Source organism: Salvelinus namaycush, chromosome 35, assembly GCF_016432855.1.
Source record: "Salvelinus namaycush isolate Seneca chromosome 35, SaNama_1.0, whole genome shotgun sequence".
NCBI lineage: Eukaryota > Metazoa > Chordata > Actinopteri > Salmoniformes > Salmonidae > Salvelinus > Salvelinus namaycush.
The window spans coordinates 26,862,702-26,870,509 of NC_052341.1; positions in this window are offsets into that span (position 1 = coordinate 26,862,702).

Genomic DNA, 7,808 nt, shown 5'->3' on the forward strand with positions numbered 1-7,808 from the left:
GCCTCAAACATAGTAGATTAATGTATAATTATGTATTATTGATCTTGGCTTTATAATACAGTTTCTTCTTCTTTTTGTTGAGTTTAGTCACATCATTTCTCAATATCAGTAAGTCAGCCAGTCAGATGTGCAGACGGACTTATTAGCCACTCCCTTTGCCCCATCTCTTTCAATTCCTCATCAATACATGGAGCCTTAACAGTTCTAACAGTCCGTTTCTTAACAGGTGCATGTTTATTAATAATTGGAAGTCAAGTGCAGCATCTGGATGCTCCTTATTAATCACATCAGACCAAAAAATATTGGTTGCATACACATAAGAGTCACAGAAAAATATTTTGTATGATCTCATACACTATTTTAGGCCAAGCTTTTAGAACATTACCCAGTACCAGGTCATTTTAGCCAAAAACCTGGGTGCCTCTGCCAAGAGGCTGAAACTTGGCCACAAGTGGATCTTCCAACTAGACAATAACCCCAAGCACACATTAATGGTTAATTGCATACAATATAGCTCAGTATTTGTATTTTTTATTTGATAGTATTTTTTCCTTATCTTTATCAAGGGTGCCAATAATTTTGGACCTGACTGTATATATACTCTATACAGAGCCTTCAGAAAGTATTCACACCCCTTGACTTTTTCCACATTTTGTTCTGTTACAGCCTGAATTTAAAATGGATAAGAAATTGTGTTGTTTTACAACTCACTTACACACAGTATCTCATAATTTCAAAGTGGAATGATGTTTTTCGAAATGTTTACTAATTAATAAAAAATAAAAAGCTGAAATATCAACCCTTTTCTTATGGCAAGCGTAAACAAGTCCAGGAGTAAAAATGTGCTTAACAAGTCACATAATAAATTGCATGGACTCACTCTGTGCAATAATAGTGTTCAACATGATTTTTGAATAACAACCCCACATATACAATTATCTGTAAGGTCCCTCAGTGGAGCAGTGAATTTCCAACATAGATTAAACCGCATAGACCTGGGAGGTTTTCCAATGCCTCGCAAAGAAGGGCACCTATTGGTAGACATTGAATATCAGACATTGAACATACCTATGAGCATGGTGAAGTTATTAATTAGACTTTGGATGGTGCATCAATACACCGAGTCATTACAAAGATACAGGTATCCTTCCTAACTCAGTTGACGGAGAGAAAGGAAACAGTGGCCAATGGTGAGTTGAAAACAGTTACAGAGTTCAATGGCTGTCATAGGAGAAAACTGTGGATGGATCAACAATTTTGTAGTTACTCCACAATACAAACCTAATTGACAGAGTGAAAAGAAGAATAAAAACATACCAAAACATGCATCCTATTTGCAATAAGGCACCTGTCACGACTTCTGCAGAAGTCGGTCCCTCCCCTTGTTCAGGCGACGTTCGGCGGTCGACGTCACCGGCTTTCTAGCCACCGCCGATCCACTTTTCATTTTCCATTTGTTCTGTCTTTGTCTTACACACCTGGTTTCACTCAACCAATTACTTGTTTATTATTTAACCCTCTGTTCCCCATGTTGTGTTTGTGAGTGATTGTTTATTGTAATTCGGTCTGTCTTTGTGGGCTCGTGATGTTACTTTGTAAATTTGTCTTTTTGAGTAAAATACGTTGATTACTCATATCTGCTGTCCTGCGCCTGACTCTCTACACCAGCTACACACAGGACCCTTACAGAATCACTCACCCGAAGAATGGAGTCAGCAGGAGCAGACGCCCTCCCTGTTGCAGTGGAGGAGCGAGTTCAGCAGCACGCGACCATGTTGCAACGTCTGGGCACCGCCATGGATTGCGTGCTGCAGACGATGGATCGTTGGGAGAGAGGAGGAGGTTTTCCAGCACCTCCACCAGCCCCACTACAGCAGGTCCCACTGTCCACCCCTCCTTCACCCGGTTCCAGTGGAATTCGACTCGCACTCCTGAGGGAGTATGATGGGACGGCTGCCGGATGCCAGGGGTTTCTACTCCAGCTGGAGCTCTCCCTGGCGACTGTCCACCCAGCTCCTTCGGGGCATGAGAGCGTGTCCGCCCTCGTCTCCTGCCTCTCAGGCAAAGCCCTGGAGTGGGCCAACGCCGTATGGGGTGAAGGAGACGCGGCATTGGACCATTACGCAGAGTTCACCCGCCGCTTTCGGGCAGTGTTCGACCACCCGCCTGAGGGTCGAGCGGCGAGTGAACGTCTGTTCCACCTGATGCAGGGGACGAGGAGTGCGCAGGATTTCGCCTTGGACTTCCGGACCCTGGCCGCCAACGTGGGATGGAAAGACAGGGCCCTGATCAATCACTACCGGTGCAGTCTGCGTGAGGACGTCCGTCGGGAGTTGGCCTGCCGAGACACCACCCTCACATTGGACCAGCTGGTGGACCTGTCCATCCGGCTGGACAACCTGCTGACTGCCCGTGGACGTCCAGATCGGGGCCTGTCAGTTCCATCCCCCAGCACCTCCGTTCCGACGCCAATGGAGCTGGGAGGTGCTGCACTTAGGGCGACCGGAGGAGGGGCCATTCCCTGCACCATCTGTGGCCGCAGAGCGCACACTGCTGGTCGGTGCTGGGGGGGGGGGGGGGGGGGGTTCCTCAGGGAGTCGTGACAGCAGGCAGGGCACTATCATGTCACCCCAGGTGAGTCGGCACCAGGCTCACCCAGAGCCCCCTGTTGCTCACATGTATGTGTTTATTTCATCATGCGAGTTTTCCCCGCATTCCCAGCATAAGGCGCTAGTAGATTCAGGCACAGCTGGGAATTTTATTGACTGTTCATTTGCCCATAGTTTAGGGATCCCCCTTGTTCCTGTGAATATGCCCTTCCCTATGCACGCCCTAGATAGTCAACCATTAGGGTCAGGGCTGATTAGCGAAGCCACCACTCCTCTAGACATGGTTATGCAGGAGGGTCATAAGGAGAGAATCAGTCTCTTCCTTATTGATTCTCCTGCGTTTCCCGTGGTGCTGGGCTTACCCTGGTTGGCCTGTCATGACCCCACTATTTCGTGGCAACAGAGGGCTCTCAAGGGGTGGTCACGAGAGTGCTCAAGGAGGTGTGTGGGGGTTTCCATCGGTGCAGACCAAAGTCCAGACCAGGTCTCCACCTTGCGCATTCCCTCAGAATATGCCGATTTGGCTCTCGCCTTCAGTAAGAAGAGGGCGACTAAATTACCACCTCATCGACGGGGGGATTGTGCGATAAATCTCCTGGTAGATGCAGCACTTCCCAGGAGTCACGTGTATCCTCTGTCACAGGAAGAGACGGTGGCTATGGAAACATGTCTCCGAATCCCTGGGGCAGGGATACATTCTGCCCTCCACTTCACCTGCCTCCTCAAGTTTCTTTTTTGTGAAAAAGAAGGATGGGGGTCTGCGCCCGTGTATTGACTATCGAGGTATCAATCAGATCACTGTGAGTTACAGCTATCAGCTGCCTCTCATCGCCAGTGCGATCGAGTCAATGCACGGGGCACGCTTCTTCACAAAATTGGATCTCAGGAGCGCTTACAACCTGTTGCGGGAGGGGGACGAGTGGAAGACAGCATTTAGTACCACCTCAGGGCACTATGAGTACCTCGTCATGCCGTACGGGTTGATGAATGCTCCATCAGTCTTCCAGGCCTTTGTTGACGAGATTTTCCGGGACCTGCACGGGCAGGGTGTAGTGGTGTATATCGACGACATTCTGATATACTCCACTACACGCGCCGAGCATGTGTCCCTGTTGCACAGGGTGCTTGGTTGACTGTTGGAGCATGACCTGTACGTCAAGGCTGAGAAATGTCTGTTCTTCCAACAGTCCGTCTCCTTCCTAGGGTACTGCATTTCCACGTCAGGGGTGGAGATGGAGAGTGACCGCATTTCAGCCGTGCGTAATTGGCTGACTCCCACCACGGTAAAGGAAGTGCAGCGGTTTCTAGGGTTTGCCAACTACTACCGGAGGTTTATCCGGGGTTTTGGTCAGGTAGCAGCTCCCATTACCTCACTGCTGAAGGGGGGACCGGTGCGGCTGCAGTGGTCGGCTGAGGCGTTTGGTCACCTGAAGGCTCTGTTCACCTCGGCTCCTGTGCTGGCTCATCCGGATCCCTCTTTGGTGTTCACAGTGGAGATGGACGCGTCCGAGGCTGGGATAGGAGCCGTGCTCTCTCAGCGCTCGGGCACGCCACCAAAGCTCCGCCCCTGTGATTTCTTTTCGAAGAAGCTCAGCCCGGCGGAGCGAAACTATGATGTGGGGGACCGGGAGCTGTTGGCTGTTGTCAAGGCTCTGAAGGCGTGAAGACATTAACTTGAGGGGGCTAAACACCCTTTTCTAATCTGGACTGACAACCGCAATCTGGAGTACATCCGGGCGGCGAGGAGACTGAACCCTCGCCAGGCAAGATGGGCTATGTTCTTTACCCGTTTTGTTTTCACTCTATCCTACAGACCAGGTTCCCAGAACGCTAAGGCAGACGCACTGTCCCGGATGTATGACACAGAGGAGCGGTCCATGGATCACACTCCCATACTTCCGGCCTCTTGCCTGGTGGCACCGGTGGTGTGGGAGCTGGACGCGGACATCGAGCGGGCGTTACGCACAGAGCCCACTCCCCCCAGTGTCCAGCTGGGCTCCTGTACGTTCTGTCTGCTGTCCTCGACCGTTTGATCTATTGGGCCCATACGTCACCCTCCTCTGGTCATCCTGGCATCGGTCGGACGGTGCGCTGCCTTAGTGGGAAGTACTGGTGGCCCACCTTGGCCAAGGACGTGAGGGTTTATGTTTCCTACCTGCTCGGTGTGCGCCCAGTGCAAGGCTCCCAGGCACCTGCCCAGAGGGAAATTACAACCCTTACCCGTTCCACAACGGCCGTGGTCGCACCTATCGGTGGTCTTCCTGACGAATCTTCCTCCCTCACAGGGCAACACCACGATCCTGGTCATTGTGGATCGGTTTTCTGCCGTCTCCTCCCTTTGCCCGGTCTCCCTACGGCCCTACAGACTGCGGAGGCCCTGTTCACACACGTCTTCCGGCACTACGGGGTGCCTGAGGACATAGTTTCTGATCGGGGTCCCCAGTTCACGTCCAGGGTCTGGAGAGCGTTCATGGAACGTCTGGGGGTCTCGGTCAGCCTCACCTCAGGTTTTAACCCCGCGAGTAACGGGCAGGTGGAGAGAGTGAACCAGGATGTGGGTAGGTTTCTGCGGTCATATTGCCAGGACCGGCCGGGGGAGTGTGCGGCGTTCATACCCTGGGCAGAGATGGCCCAAAACTCACTCTGCCACTCCTCCACTAACCTCTCCCCCTTCCAGTGCGTACTGGGGTATCAACCGGTTCTGGCTCCTTGGCATCAGAGTCAGACCGAGGCTCCTGCGGTGGACGACTGGTTCCGGCGCGCGGAGGAGACATGGGACGCCGCCCATGTTCACCTTCAGCGCGCCGTGCTGCGCCAGAAAGCCAGCGCAGACCGTCACCGCAGTGAGGCCCCGGTGTTCGCACCAGGGGACCGGGTCTGGCTGTCGACCCGAAACCTGCCCCTCCGCCTGCCCTGCCGGAAACTGGGTCCATGGTTTGTGGGGCCGTTTAAAGTCCTGAGGAGACTGAACGAGGTGTGTTACAGGTTACAGCTCTCCCCGATTACCGTATTAACCCCTCGTTCCATGTGTCTCTCCTCAGGCCGGTGGTGGCTGGTCCGCTCCAGGAGTCTGAGGTGCGGGAGGTTCCTCCGCCCCCTCTGGACATCGAGGGTGTCCCGGCGTACGCCGTTCGCTCCATACTGGATTCAAGGTGTCGGGTGAGGGGCCTTCAGTACCTCGGGGAGTGGGAGGGATACGGTCCGGAGGAGAGATGCTGGGTTCCGGTGGAGGACGTGTTGGACCCTTCAATGCTGCAGGAGTTGCATCGTCTCCGTCCGGATCGCCCTGCGCCTCGCCCTCCAGGTCGTCCCCGAGGTCGGTGTTGGAGCGCTGCTGGACCGCGCGTCAAGGGGGGGTACTGTCACGACTTCCGCCGAAGTCGACGTCACCGGTCTTCTAGCCATCGCCGATCCACCTTTCATTTTCCATTTGTTTTGTCTTGTTTTCCCACACACCTGGTTTACATTCCCTCATTACGTGACGTGCATATAACCCTCTGTTCCCCCCATGTCTGTGTGTGGAATTGTTTGTTGTAAAGTGTATCTGCTTTTCTGACTGGTTGGCGACAGGTTATTTCAACCAGTATTTTGTTGTTTCTGGGTGCTTTTTGTTTTGCCTAAATAAACTGCTCCGGTTGTTACCCATGTCTGCTCTCCTGCGCCTGACTTCCCTGCAGCCAGTTACGCACCTCTTACATCTACATATTTTCAAGCATAGTGTTCCAAGATGGCGTAGCAGTAAGATGTGTTTGTCTTTGTCCCATGTACATATTGAGTTTTTTCATTTATTTTGTATACATTTCAATATATTTCAATCTTTTTTTCATTTACGAATTAAATATACCTTCCTGCAACCCGCCTCACCCAATGTGGTATGGATCTGCTATTTTTTAGACCTTATAACCTTATAACTCCATCAGAAGCTAGCCATCAGAAGCTAGCCAGCTAATTAGATACTAGCGTTTTAGTCATTGTTAGCCACTGCTAGCGGTCTTTACCTTTAGCTCAGACACCAGCCGCTTTAGCCCGGATAGCAAGGATAATACCTGCCAGTATGCACAGCGCGATATCAGCCCTGAGAATATCGGACTGCTTTTTTACCACTACATCACCGGATTCCTGCCGCAAGCTCTGGACCATTACACCGGATCATCGCAGCTTGCTTGCTGCTACCGAGTGGCTATTGTGGCTGACGCCCTTGTCCAGAAGCAAGCACCAGCTAGCCTCGAGCTAGCCTCGAACTAGGCCCATCTCCCGGCTAGCAAGCGAAGTACATCAACTACAAAACCTCTCTTGCCAATTGGCCTGGACCCATTGTCGACACGGAGCCCCGCCGATCCATCACGACTGGTCTGCTGATGTAATTTGGCCGATGTGCTCTCAACCGGCCTCTGTGTTGTGGATGTCGGTGAAGACCCTTCTGCTAGCCCCGGCCCGCTAGCTTCCTGAACAGCGTGTCTCCCGCTTGCCTAGCGTAGTAACGACTACCGAACGGCTCCCTGTTTCACCTATTGCTGCTCATTGGACAATATGATCACTCGGCTTCACAGCTGATGCCTGCTGGACTGTTCATTAACATGGTACTTCATTTTGTTTATCTGTCGGCCCCAGCCTCGAACTCAGACCCTGTGTGTAGCTAACTGACCCTCTCTGCCCATTCACGGCATTTACCCATTGTTATTGTCTTAGCTGTTTACCCGTTGTTGTCTTAACCCGTTTGTCACGTCTGCTCTCGCTCTTCCCTCCCCCTGGCGCTTGAGGGCGCCAGATTGCCTTGCATCATGCACTCCTGCCATCCATCACGCACACCTGCCTTCCCTCGTCACGCGCATCAGCGTTATTGGACTCACTTATCACCTGTTTATTTCCTCCCCTGTATTTGTCAGTTCCCCAGCTCTTGTCCCCACTGCTGCATTGATTGTTTTTTGTCTTTGTATTCTGTTTGCTGATGCTGTTCCTGTCTCGTTCAATGTCCGTTATTTATTAAATGTTACTCCCCGTACCTGCTTCGTCTCTCCAGCGTCAATTGATGTGACACCGTTGTTGTCTTAGCTCTCCCAATCAACACCTGTGATTGCTTTATGCCTCCCTCTAATGTCAATATGCCTCAGATAGCTCCTCTGTCCCACCCTGCACACATGCTGAGACCGCGCCTCCAGAGATGCAACCTCTCTCATCGTCACTCAATGCCAAGGTTTA